We start from the raw sequence: 15,066 nt of genomic DNA on the forward strand, positions 1-15,066 counted from the left end.
ACCTTACTAATGCTCGCAGTAGCACCTGGTATTTGATACTGGTTCTGTTGCTAATATTTGCAACTCGAAACAGGGGCTACGGATTAAGCGAAGATTGGCTAAGGACGAGGTGACGATGCGCATGGGAAATGGTTCCAAAGTCGATGTGATCGCGGTCGGCACGCTACCTCTACATCTACCTTCGGGATTAGTTTTAGACCTAAATAATTGTTATTTGGTGCCAGCGTTGAGCATGAACATTATATCTGGATCTTGTTTAATGCGAGACGGTTATTCATTTAAATCAGAGAATAATGGTTGTTCTATTTATATGAATAATATCTTTTATTGTCATGCACCCTTGAGGAGTGGTCTATTTTTAATGAATCTCGATAGTAGTGACACACATATTCATAATGTCGAAGCCAAAAGATGCAGAGTTGATAATGACAGTGCAACTTATTTGTGGCACTGCCGTTTAGGTCATATCGGTGTAAAGCGCATGAAGAAACTCCATACTGATGGACTTTTGGAATCACTTGATTATGAATCACTTGGTACTTGCGAACCGTGCCTCATGGGCAAGATGACTAAACACCGTTCTTCGGAACTATGGAGAGAGCAACAGATTTATTGGAAATCATACATACAGATGTATGTGGTCCGATGAATATTGAGGCTCGTGGCGGATATCGTTATTTTCTCACCTTCACAGATGATTTAAGCAGATATGGGTATATCTACTTAATGAAACATAAGTCTGAAACATTTGAAAAGTTCAAATAATTTCAGAGTGAAGTTGAAAATCATCGTAACAAGAAAATAAAATTTCTACGATCTGATCGTGGAGGAGAATATTTGAGTTATGAGTTTGGTCTTCATTTGAAACAATGCGGAATAGTTTCGCAACTCACGCCACCCGGAACACCACAGCGTAATGGTGTGTCCGAACGTCGTAATCATACTTTACTAGATATGGTGCGATCTATGATGTCTCTTACTGATTTACCGCTGTCGTTTGGGGGTTATGCTTTAGAGACGGCTGCATTCACTCTAAATAGGGCACCATCAAAATCCGTTGAAACGACACCTTATGAACTATGGTTTGGCAAGAAACCAAAGTTGTCGTATCTTAAAGTTTGGGGTTGCGATGCTTATGTGAAGAAACTTCAACCTGATAAGCTCGAACCTAAATCGGAGAAATGTGTCTTCATAGGATACCCAAAGGAGACTGTTGGGTACACCTTCTATCACAGATCCGAAGGCAAGACATTTGTTGCTAAGAATGGATCCTTTCTAGAGAAGGAGTTTCTCTCGAAAGAAGTGAGTGGGAGGAAAGTAGAACTTGATGAGGTAACTGTACCTGCTCCCTTATTGGAAAGTAGATCATCACAGAAACCAGTTTCTGCAACACCTACGCCAATTAGTGGGGAAGTTAATGATAATGATCATGAAACTTCAGATCAAGTTATTACTGAACCTCGGAGGTCAACCAGATTAAGATCCGCACCAGAGTGGTACGGTAATCCTGTTCTGGAGGTTATGTTACTAGACCATGACGAACCTACGAACTATGAAGAAGCGATGGTGAGCCCAGATTCCGCAAAATGGCTTGAGGCCATGAAATCCGAGATGGGATCCATGTATGAGAACAAAGTATGGACTTTGGTTGACTTGCCCGATGATCGGCAAGCCATTGAAAATAAATGGATCTTCAAGAAGAAGACTGACGCTGACGGTAATGTTACTGTCTATAAAGCTCGACTTGTTGCGAAAGGTTTTCGACAAGTTCAAGGGATTGACTACGATGAGACCTTCTCACCCGTAGTGATGCTTAAGTCTGTCCGAATCATGTTAGCAATTGCCGCATTTTATGATTATGAAATTTGGCAAATGGATGTCAAAACTGCATTCCTGAATGGATTTCTAGAAGAAGAGTTGTATATGATGCAACCGGAAGGTTTTTTCGATCCAAAGGGAGCTAACAAAGTGTGCAAGCTCCAGCGATCCATTTATGGACTGGTGCAAGCCTCTCGGAGTTGGAATAAACGCTTTGATAGTGTGATCAAAGCATTTGGTTTTATACAGACTTTTGGAGAAGCCTGTATTTACAAGAAAGTGAGTGGGAGCTCAGTAGCATTTCTGATATTATATGTGGATGACATATTGCTGATTGGAAATGATATAGAATTTCTGGATAGCATAAAGGGATACTTGAATAAGAGTTTTTCAATGAAAGACCTCGGTGAAGCTGCATATATATTAGGCATCAAGATCTATAGAGATAGATCAAGACGCTTAATTGGACTTTCACAAAGCACATACCTTGACAAAGTTTTGAAGAAGTTCAAAATGGATCAAGCAAAGAAAGGGTTCTTGCCTGTACTACAAGGTGTGAGATTGAGTAAGACTCAATGCCCGACCACTGCAGAAGATAGAGAGAAGATGAAAGATGTTCCCTATGCTTCAGCCATAGGCTCTATCATGTATGCAATGCTGTGTACCAGACCTGATGTGTGCCTTGCTATAAGTTTAGCAGGGAGGTACCAAAGTAATCTAGGAGTGGATCACTGGACAGCGGTCATGAACATCCTGAAATACCTGAAAAGGACTAAGGATATGTTTCTCGTTTATGGAGGTGACAAAGAGCTCATCGTAAATGGTTACGTTGATGCAAGCTTTGACACTGATCCGGACGATTCTAAATCGCAAACCGGATACGTGTTTACATTGAACGGTGGAGCTGTCAGTTGGTGCAGTTCTAAGCAAAGTGTCGTGGCGGGATCTACGTGTGAAGCGGAGTACATAGCTGCTTCGGAAGCAGCAAATGAAGGAGTCTGGATGAAGGAGTTCATATCCGATCTAGGTGTCATACCTAGTGCATCGGGACCAATGAAAATCTTTTGTGACAATACTGGTGCAATTGCCTTAGCGAAGGAATCCAGATTTCACAAGAGAACCAAGCACATCAAAAGACGCTTCAATTCGATCCGGGATTTAGTCCAGGTGGGAGACATAGAAATTTGCAAGATACATACGGATCTGAATGTTGCAGATCCGTTGACTAAGCCTCTTCCACGAGCAAAACATGATCAGCACCAAGACTCCATGGGTGTAAGAATCATTACTGTGTAATCTAGATTATTGACTCTAGTGCAAGTGGGAGGCTGAAGGAAATATGCCCTAGAGGCAATAATAAAGTATTATTTATTTCCTTATATCATGATAAATGTTTATTGTTCATGCTAGAATTGTATTAACCGGAAACATAATACATGTGTGAATACATAGACAAACAGAGTGTCACTAGTATGCCTCTACTTGACTAGCTCGTTGATCAAAGATGGTTACGTTTCCTAGCCATAGACATGAGTTGTCATTTGATTAACGGGATCACATCATTAGGAGAATGATGTGATTGACTTGACCCATTCCGTTAGCTTAGCACTCGATCGTTTAGTATGTTGCTATTGCTTTCTTCATGACTTATACATGTTCCTATGACTATGAGATTATGCAACTCCCGTTTACCGGAGGAACACTTTGTGTGCTACCAAACGTCACAACGTAACTGGGTGATTATAAAGGTGCTCTACAGGTGTCTCCAAAGGTACTTGTTGGGTTGGCGTATTTCGAGATTAGGATTTGTCACTCCGATTGTCGGAGAGGTATCTCTGGGCCCACTCGGTAATGCACATCACTATAAGCCTTGCAAGCATTGTAACTAATGAGTTAGTTGCGGGATGATGTATTACGGAACGAGTAAAGAGACTTGCCGGTAACGAGATTGAACTAGGTATCGAGATACCGACGATCGAATCTCGGGCAAGTAACATACCGATGACAAAGGGAACAACATATGTTGTTATGCGGTTTGACCGATAAAGATCTTCGTAGAATATGTGGGAACCAATATGAGCATCCAGGTTCCGCTATTGGTTATTGACCGGAGAGGTGTCTCGGTCATGTCTACATAGTTCTCGAACCCGTAGGGTCCGCACGCTTAACGTTACGATGACAGTTATATTATGAGTTTATATGTTTTGATGTACCGAAGGTTGTTCGGAGTCCCAGATGTGATCACGGACATGACGAGGAGTCTCGAAATGGTCGAGACATAAAGATTGATATATTGGAAGCCTATGTTTGGACATCGGAAGTGTTCCGGGTGAAATCGGGATTTTTCCGGAGTACCGGGAGGTTACCGGAACCCCCCCCCCCCCCGGTAACTTAATGGGCCTTAGTGGGCCTAGGTGGAAGAGAGGAGAGGAGGCCAGGGCAGGACCGCGCGCCCCTTCCCCCCAGTCCGAATAGGACAAGGAGAGGGGGGCGGCGCCCCCCCTTTCTTCCTCCCCTCCACCTCTTCCCCCTCTCTCCTAGTCCAACATGGAAAAGGGGGGGAGTCCTACTCCCGGTAGGAGTAGGACTCCTCCTAGGCGCGCCTCTCCTCCTTGGTCGGCGGCCTCCCCCTTGCTCCTTTATATACGGGGGCAGGGAGGCACCTCTAGACACACAATTGATCAACGATCTTTTAGCCGTGTGCGGTGCCCCCCTCCACCATATTACACCTCGATAATATCGTAGCGGAGCTTAGGCGAAGCCCTGCGTCGGTAGAACATCATCATCGTCACCACGCCGTCGTGCTGACGAAACTCTCCCTCAACACTCGGCTGGATCGGAGTTTGAGGGACGTCATCGAGCTGAACGTGTGCTGAACTCGGAGGTGTCGTGCATTCGGTACTTGATCGGTCGGATCATGAAGACGTACGACTACATCAACCGCGTTGTGTTAACGCTTGCGCTTTCGGTCTACGAGGGGACGTGGACAACACTCTCCCCTCTCGTTGCTATGCATCACCATGATCTTGCATGTGCGTAGAATTTTTTTGAAATTACCACGTTCCCCAACACTGCTCTTCTAAGGGGAAAGAGCCCGTCTGCGACATCAGGGAGGGCACCCTACAGTCGTGCTCTTCCAAGGGGAAGGAGCCCATCTGCGACAACATGGAGCGCATCCAGGGTCCGTGCTCTTCCCCCGGGAACAAGCCCATCTGTGACAAGTGAGGAAACCCATGATTTGTTTTGTCGTGCCTCTTCACAGGGGAGGGAACCCATGATTTGTTTTGCCGAGTCCCTTTTATAGTGTAGTGAGAATATGTCCAGTTTTAATTGCTATATTTGGTTGTTTGCAGTATGCCTTGTTTATTTCAGTTGTTCACAATGTGATGTTATATATGTGCAATTATTTACTGTGCAGTACATTTCATCAATACAGTTTTAAACATACCGATAGGAATGCATATATTTGCTTGTTGTTAAGCCTGTTATAGCTAGCATATGCCTCTTTTAAAGTTTTTTGATTGTTCGGTTGTCTGTAGTTAGCATATGTCCAGTTTCAAATGCTATCTTTGGTTGTTCGTAGTATGCCTTGTTTATTCCATTTATTCACAATGTGATGTTCTATATGTGCAAGTATGAGCTGTGCAGTTCAATTTCATCAATACCAGTTTCAACAATACCACTATGAATGACTACATTTGGTTGCTACATCTTGTAGTTAACACGCCTTTCCATTTTTATTTAACAATAACCAGTGTACTTAGACCGGCACAATACCAATTTGAATGACTATGTTTGCTTGTTGTTAAATGTTAGGCTTGTGCAGTTAACACACCTTTCCACTTGTTTTGCTTTACTAGCGTGCTTAAAGCTGCACACTGAAGCTATCTTTTGCAGATTATTTTGTCTGCCATGGATATATTTGGTTGATGTTTAGCCTGTTGTGCTTAACATGCCTCTCGATGTACCTACACAAGACAATTTTAGGAACGAATGTTGTTTTCCATCGAGGTTAGTTTCATCCCATCGCGTATATATACTCACTGTTCAGGATATCGGTAGCTGGTACTATATAGGCCGGAGGCTGATAAGGGACTAATCGGTGAATTGGCTTTTAACTGAATATATCTGTAACCCATTTATCGCTAGGTTAACTAGGGCCATATGTAATATATCTGAGGCTACATAGCAACATGCACCGTACTTAATGTCTAAATATGCAAGCCTAGGCTACATAACAACAAGGGAGAGTGTTACCTTAATGTTTTGATGATGTCTAGATATACGTAGAAGAGTAGCAGCAGCAACAACAACACAACCCTCTTTGGATACTCAACTTAGCTAGAGGTTAGAGTTAGTTTCTAGCTCATGACTAACCCTGAACTAACTCCATCTAAAGAGGTGTTTGGATAACAGGGTTAGATTGACAATAAATGCACTAGGAGAACTAGCTCCAATTAGCACCTCTTGGGTTGGATAGTTTTTTTGGGTGGGTTAGATGCAACTAGCTCAAACTAGCCCTCATATTTGAATATACTTTAGGGCTATTTGAGCCCGAACTAGCTCAAACTAACTCTAACCCATGGATACAACAACAGTTAATCAGCCGATAATTTGTAAGAATGCACTAAACTCATTCCGGCCCATAATATAAGATGTTAATTCATCTAATATGTGAGTATATTGGATGTTATAAGATATTATAAAAGAGTGTTGTACTACATCATTGTGCAATTGCTGTTTAGCTTCTAATATTAACTTGGTGCTTTTAGGTACATATGTCATTGGTAAAGATCCGCGCTTCGACCCTTTCTGCGTATGGGGCAATGAGATATCGATGAACCAGCATCAAGTGAGGAAGCTGATAAAGTTGTTAGTAAAATGGGTCAAAAGATGGCAATTAAACTATTTGTTTACACTTTATCCAATACAACAGCGAACTGCAGGATGGTAAGTAAGAACTCTGCAGCCTTCTTTTTACTGCCCATAATGAGTTGTGTTAGATGACAATGTCTAAATCTTTTTCCTTTGCAGTGGTTCCCAAAGCAGTTTACTCAATATTACCTCTCAAACTACATGATTGGTGGGCATGCAAAGGTTAAAGTATTTCTACCAGAACACGATGATTATCTAGATGTTTTCATGAAGACCGTGAAGGATGGGCGGTCGGCCATCACAAGGGGTTGGACTAGAGTCGCGCGTGCCTTCTGCATGGAGGAGGGCACAATATGGGCATTCCGCTTCACCTTGTTCAGCAACTAGAATGTATTTAGCCTCTTTCTTTACCGTCTTTAATAGTACAAGTATACAACCGTGGTTCATCATTCTTTATTTGGTTCTTATGTAATTCTTGAACATATGTACCTATGAATCGAATAATGCATTGGTTGTTTGAACTTGATGGATATTAATAAAGCTATAGCATATATTCAAATTCAAATCCGGTACAATTTGAAATAGCAGCAATTAAATTACGGTGAAATTACGCTCTGCAGGTCGTTACGGCACACACGGTTGGTAAAACACAAACGTTTGCGATATACACCATAACCTGACACGGTTCACAGAGAGGAAACGTGTGCAAGCATGCACACAGTTGCCGTTTGCAAAGCATGTGCGATGTCAGACAATATCACAAACATTGCGGGTAAACTAAACGTTTGTGATAGTTGCCTTATCGTACATGATTCGCAACCATGAACTGTTTCTGATGTGGTATGCATCGTAAACGTTGCACCACAGAATAGCGTGTGCGATAGTTGTCGTGTACGACGATGTTACGATGTTTCGTAATCCTGTCCGACACTCGTACAACTAGGCCTACGTACAACGATTAACTAATCTTCTTAATTAGTTATCGCATACGGTTTGGGAAAAGCGAATGTGTGTGATTGTCTGCTTATCATACATGTTCTACAATAGTGAACCATTTGTGATGGTCCACGCATCGTAAACGTAGCACCACAAAATACCGACTACGATGGCAATGCGAGCACAAACGAGTAGCGAGTATTGTATATGCATCAAGGCTCCCTGTCCCCGACGGTTTCTGGGTCGTGTGGAAAGGACCCCACTATCGCAGTCACTCACTTGGCAATGGTTCCAAATGCTGTCACGGAAACGGGTTAAAAACTGTCTGTATAGCACCTCGCTGTACCAGTGTATACTCCACCAAAAATCCATGTAAATTTCAGGTCATTCCGGCTCCGAATTTTTCACCTAAAAACCCCAAAACGATAGAAAACAGGAACTGGCTTTGGCACTGAGTTAATAGGTTAGTCCAAGTAGAAATAGTATAAATTGTTGCCCAAAATATGTAAAGGGGTATGATCATACCATAAAACAACAACAAAATATAGATACGTCGGAGACGTATCACACGACCACGAGCTCGGGGGTGCACGGTGGCACGAACATGGGGAGGTGGGCGACGTGCGCGCCGGGACGCGCGAGAACATGGGCGTGTGGGTTGCGGGCGATTGAAGACGAACGTGACATGGCCTGATGCATACGGCCCGTCAGTTAGTGAGAGAGAGGGAGAGAGACGTGGGTGAGCTGGGCCACGATGCACGTTGGACTGGCTAGCCGACCGTGGTTGGCCTGGCTGGTTGGCCCTTTTTCTTTTTTTATTTCCTTTTGTTTTCTCCTTTTACTTTCCTATTTGTTTCTAAATTCAAATCCATTATGAATTTGAATTTATTCCAAAAGAACAAATGCTATAAAATCTATTTGGAAAATTCCTAAACATGTGAACAGTTTATTTGAGCCTTTTAAGCAATTATTTCATGTACTTTTATTTTCTAGGCTTTATTTAAATATTTCTTTTGACTATATTTTATTTTCCAAAATAGTTCTGTCCTGGTTTTCTGTAACTTCATTTTCCCTTGACCTATCTTTACTTGTCTTTAGTATTTATTTAATAATTTCCTTTTGGGAAATTATTTTCTATTTAGCCCTTTTAGGGTTTTTATTAACTTTTAGTGTTTTTGTGATTTAGGTTTCAACCAGTTGCATAAGGCATTTACCCCTCCTAAGCAATCAACCACAATCAAACCATCAACAAACTTTAGTTATTTAGCAAGCAAATTTTATTTCCCTCTAAATTTCAAACATTCCAGATTTAGGAAAAATTCGGGATGTGACACTATGATCATTCTCGGGTTTCTTCTCTCTTTCTCTCTCTCTCTCTCCCTCTCTCTCTCTCTCTCTCTGGTTTCTTCTCTCTTTTCGGGACTGTGTCTACGGTCGAGCACCGTTTCTTAAATAGCCGGAGATCCGCTCTGATCGGGCTAAAATTTTAACACGATTGCCCCTCATAATTAGCTTCCTTGTGAGCCAAGGAGAGCTCCAGAAGCTTCATGGTTTGTCCACAAGGACACATGGTGCGCCCAGGGGGATAGGTGCGCCCCCCCTAGATTGTGAGGCCCATGGCCTCGTCTTGTGTTTGCGCCAAAAATTCGGATGTATTCCACCAAAAATCCATGTAAATTTTCAGGTCATTCCGGCTCCGTGAATTTTTCACCTAAAAAACCCGAAACGATAGAAAACAGGAACTGACCTTTGGCACTGAGTTAATAGGTTAGCCCAAATAGAAATAATATAAATTGTTGCCCAAAACATGTAAAAGTGGTATGATAATACCATAAAACAATAAAAAAATATAGTCCGACGTATCACACAACCACGAGCTCGGGGGTGCACGGTGGCGCGAACATGGGGAGGTGGGCGACGTGCGCGTCGGGCGCGTGAGAACATGGGCGTGTGGGTTGAGGGCAATTGAAGACGACCGTGACATGGCGTGATGTGTAGGGCCCGTCAGTTAGTGAGAGAGAGGGAGAGAGACGTGGGTGAGCTGGGCCGCGGTGCGTCCTGGATTGGCTAGCCGGGCCGTGGTTGGCCCCTTTTCTTTTTTATTTCCTTTTTGTTTTCTCCTTTCTTTTTCTGTTTGTTCTAAATTCAAATCCATTATGAATTTGAATTTTATTCCAGAAGAACAAATGCTCTAAAATCTATTTGGAAATTTCCTAAACATGTGAACAGTTTATTTGAGCCTTTTGAGCAATTATTTCATGTACTTTTATTTTCTAGGCTTTGTTTAAATATTTCTTTTGACTATATTTTATTGTCCAAAATAGTTCCATCCTGGTTTTGTAACTTCATTTTCCTTGACCTATCTTTACTTGTCTTCAGTATTTATTTAATAATTTCCTTTTGGGAAATTATTTCCTATTTAGCCCTTTTAGGGTTTTTGTTAACTTTAAGTTTTTTAGTGATTTAGGTTTCAACCAAATGCTAACTAGGTTTCAACCAGTTGCATAAGGCACTTACCCCTCCTAAGCAATCAACCACAATCAAACCATCAACAAACTTAGTTATTTAGCAAGCAAATTTTAATTCCCTCTAAATTTCAAACATTCTAGATTTAGGAAAAAATTGGGATGTGACACTATGATCATTCATGGCATAATCTCACATAAGCATTACGTCCATGATAACTAGACCGTTAGTCCAACCGCATCTACTACTAATACTCCACCCCAAAACCGCTATCCAGCATGCATCTCAAAGTATTAAGTTTGCAAGAAACAGAGTATCACAATAAGCAAGAGTACATAATGTAGACATGAAGAAGTCAACCAATATGACAAAACCCCGTCATTTGATCCTTACTAGCAATAGTACAATACATGTATTGGCCCTTTTTGGCACTGGGTTAGAGCATTGCTTGATTGAACCCACTACAAAGCACCTCTCCCACTGAATATAAATCAATCAAACTTGGCCAAAGAAGATAGATAGATAGGTCGAAGATAAATACACAACTATTTAATTATGTAGCAAGAAAACCCAAATAGATTTAGTTGATTTCAGTGAACAATTTGATCGTAGAATGATAAATCATCATGTCCCAACAAACACACCGCCGATTACATCAAAGAGATCTTGATCAAGAAAAGACATGGTACTGAAGATCCAAAAGAGAGAGAGAATCATCTAGCTACTACTATGACTTCCTAAGGCCTTGCTCGGTTAAGCCACTCCCCAAGTGGATTGGAGTGGAATGGAGGGGATTTGGGGGGAATTTGAACTAGATGGGATTTAATCCCTGCCAATACCTGTCAATCCCTCTCATTTGTCATGGAACCGAACAAGGCCTAAAGGAACTACTCACACATGGTCATGGAGCCAGGAAGGTTGATGAAGAGGCCTCCGACAATGGCTTCCCCCCTTGGCAGGGCTCCAGAACAGGGCTCCAGATGGGGTTTCTTTAGAATGGAGACATGCGGTGGCGATAAAATTCTTCTGGAGGTACGACGCATGGTTTCGATATCTATAGGGTTTTATGGCGGTGGAATCCGGTTAAGGCGGTATTTGGCCTTGTGGGCGAGGGGCATGACCACCCCTGGACGCGCCACCTGGCCTTGTGGGCCCCTCGTGGCTCGTCTCGACTCCTCCTGAAGCTTCAAGTGTTTCTTGTTGCCAAAAAATTGTGTTAAATCAGCAAAATATTTTGACCTCTTTAGATATTGACTTCATGCGAATCAAAAACCAAACAGTAAACATAAATTTTCATCGGGCACTAAATTAATAGGTTGGTTCATAAAAATAATATCTATGAAAAGTATATATATATAAATGCTAATATAATAACATTAAACAATCAAAATTTATACATAAGTTTGGGACGTATCTCCTCAGGGTGTGCAAGACCGAATCGAAGACAAAAAATTGAACCAAAAACACCAAACCGAACCGAAATTTCAGTTTTTTGAGGTTTCGGTTTCAATTTTGAAATACGAAAACCATTTGCATTTGGTTTTTCTTTTAGAAACCAAAAACCATAGGGTTAAACCGAATTAACCGAATTGAGTTTTTTTGGGTCCAAAAGCGTAATGGGCTGCTATAGTACAGTACTTTCTAGCCCATTTAGTGTTTGAGTTTACGTGATTAGCTTGACTGCTTATCCAACATCCCTTCTTTATCCTTTTCTTGTTGGGTTTTCCTCATTATGATATATATCATGTATTTACATGTGAAAAGTTATGTGTTAGCTCAAAAGTTTGCGTCAACTTTGGTTATTACCGAAACCGAACCAAAAAAATGGTTAGAACCGAAATCGAACCGTATCTATGTATAAAACCATATAAACTCAAATATAAAAACCGTATAAACCAAAACCGAATCAAACGAAAAAACCGGAATGCACACCCTGAGTATCACCCACCTTCTTTCCCCCCTCCCGCAACCCGCGGGGCCCAACCCACCAATCCTTCGTTGTCGTCTTTCTTGGGCATTGATGTGAGACGCACCACCCCTTCCCGTGGCCGACACCACACTGTCTAAGGACCATACCGTTCGCGCCCCCGATCCTTCCCTCGACACTCTTAAAGTTGCACCCCATGCACAAACCCTAACCATAACCCTTCTTCCTTCTTCCCGCCTCCACGCTATTAGGAAATATGCAACTTGTATTTCCAGGAGGCCATAGGCCAGTATATATACATGTACAGGTGTGGAATATATGCAGGAAACCCCTTATACAATAGGGTAAATACGAAAGGTTACATGGCTGTATATATAATACTCTAACACCCCCCTCAAACTCATGGCGGATTAACAACACTGAGTTTGGAGAGATACAAGCCATGCTGCGCTCTAGTCTGGGCCTTCATCAGAAAATCCGCCAACTGTAACTCGGAAGGCACGTACTAAAGAGCAATAACTTGATCCTGCACACCAGCGCGCACATAGAAAGCATCAACACCAATATGCTTGGTGAGCTCATGCTTCACAGGATCGCGCGCAATGCTAATAGCACATGTACTGTCAGATAAGAGCTGAGTAGGTGTAGTAATAGAAACACCAAAATCCTGAAGTAACCACCGTAACCAAGTCACCTCTGCCGTCAAAAGAGCCATAGCTCGTAACTCAGCCTCTGCACTCGAACGGGAAACTGCAGTCTATTTCTTCGTCTTCCAAGCAATGAGAGAACCACCAAGAAAAACATAGTAAGCAGAAAGTGAACGGCGACCAGAGGGATCACTAGCCCACGTAGCATCCGAATAGACATGAAGCTATAAAGAACTGGAGCGAGGAAAGAATAGACGGTGAGAGATCGTGCCCCGAAGATATCGGAGAACACGAAGGAGATGACTATAGTGAACCGAAGTGGGAGCGGAGACAAACTGACTCAGAATATGAACCGAATAAGAGATATCCGGACGAGTGACAACTAGATAGACAAGACTCCCAACAAGATGACGATAACACGTCGGGTCAGGCAAGGGGTCACCATCAGTATCACGGAGGTGAACATTGAGCTCCATGGGAGTCTCAACAATGCGCTCATCGGTAAGAGCAGCGCGAGTAAGAAGATCCTGTATATACTTTTCCTGGGATATAAAAAAGCCATCAGAGGTAGAAGAGACTTCAATCCCAAGAAAGTAGCGAAGAGGTCCAAGATCGGACATAAGAAACTGCTCACTAAGACGGGCCTTTACAAAGGCAATATACTCGGGGTCGTCGCCAGTGATGATCATGCCATCAACATAGAGAAGAAGAAGAGTCCGACCACGAGGAGAAAGGTGGACAAACAATGCTGGATCATGAGCACTCGCTGAAAAACCAACGGCAGTTACCATAGAGGCAAAATGCTCAAACCAGGCACGGTGGGCTTGCTTAAGGCCATAGAGAGAGCGACGAAGACGACATACCATGCCATCAGGAACAGAATACCTAGGTGGTGGTTGCATTATACCTCCTCACGCAGCTCACCGTTAAGAAAGGCATTCTTAACATCAAGCTGAGATATAGACCAGTGGCGTGCAGAGGCCACGGCAAGAAGTGTACGAATAGTGGTCATATGGGCCACAGGAGCAAAAGTCTCATCGTAATCACGACCATGCTCCTGCTGAAAACCACGAGCCACAAGACGAGCTTTGTAACGCTCAAGAGAACCATCGGAGCGAGTCTTAACCTTGTAGACCCACTTACAAGTGATGGGACGGACGCCTGGAGGAAGAGAAACAAGATCCCATGTACCAGTGCGTTCAAGAGCAGCAATCTTCTCTGCCATCGCAAACTGCCATTCAGGATGAACAACAACCTGACGATAAGAAGTCGGCTCAAGAACAGCAGCACCAGCGATTGAAAACCAAGGCGATCAACAGGCAGAAGCGGACGAGGACGCAAGCCATAGGTAGGCTGAGACGAGGAGGACGACACATCAGCGGACGCATCCACATTACGTGAACGACGAGTGAAATACTGAGGAAAAGATGGAAGAATACGAGGAGGAATAGCCAAGGTAGAATCAGGAGGTGGAGACGAAGAAATCACCGGGGATGAAGGTGCAGACTCCGGTGACATGCGAGGTGAGGAAATCGTGGGAGATGGTGGCGGCAAATCGGCAAGATGTGGAGAAGTAGAGTGAGCAGGACAGAGAGACAAGGGCTCAATTGGAGTGATAGGTGTGTCAAGAAAAGTGAGGAAAGAGATATCCTCCACTGAAAAGGTCGAGGAAGATGGACGCGGTAGAAGGGACGAGACTCATCAAAAGTCACATCCCAAGAAATACGCATCCGACGACCGATAGGATCCCAACAACGATAGCCCTTATGCTCATCACTATAGCCTAAGAAATCACACTCAACAGACTGAGCGGTCAGTTTGGTGCGTTCGCGAGGGGCAAGAAAAACATAGCAAACACAGCCAAACAAGTGAAGCGTCGAATAATCAGGAGAACGATTAAAGAGACGCTCGAAAGGAACACTGCCCTGGAGAGCAGCGGACGGCTGAAGGTTGATGAGATAGGTGGAGGTGAAGATAGCTTTGGCCCAAAAATGAGGTGGAAGAGAAGCGGCGATCATTAACGCACGAGCCGTCTTAAGAAGGTGGCGATGCTTTCGCTGAGCCACGCCATTCTGAACATGAGCACCAGGACAAGAGAACTGAGGAAGAGTGCCCTGCTCAGCAAGAACACCACGCAACATCTTGGAAATATACTCGCCAGCGGAGTCAGCACGGAACACGCGAATAGGCGAAGAGAACTGGGTTCTGTGTGAACCATGGCAGCAAAACACTTATAGATGGAAAGAACCTCACCACGAGAAGTCATAAAATAAAGCCAAGTGTAACGAGAGAAATCATCTATGAAAATAATATAGTATCGATGGACCCCTTTCGAAGCGAAGGGAGCCGGACCCCATACATCAGAATGGACTAAATCAAAAGGACGCTGAGACACCG

Source organism: Aegilops tauschii, chromosome 1, assembly GCF_002575655.3.
Source record: "Aegilops tauschii subsp. strangulata cultivar AL8/78 chromosome 1, Aet v6.0, whole genome shotgun sequence".
In the NCBI taxonomy this organism is placed as follows: Eukaryota; Viridiplantae; Streptophyta; class Magnoliopsida; order Poales; family Poaceae; genus Aegilops; species Aegilops tauschii.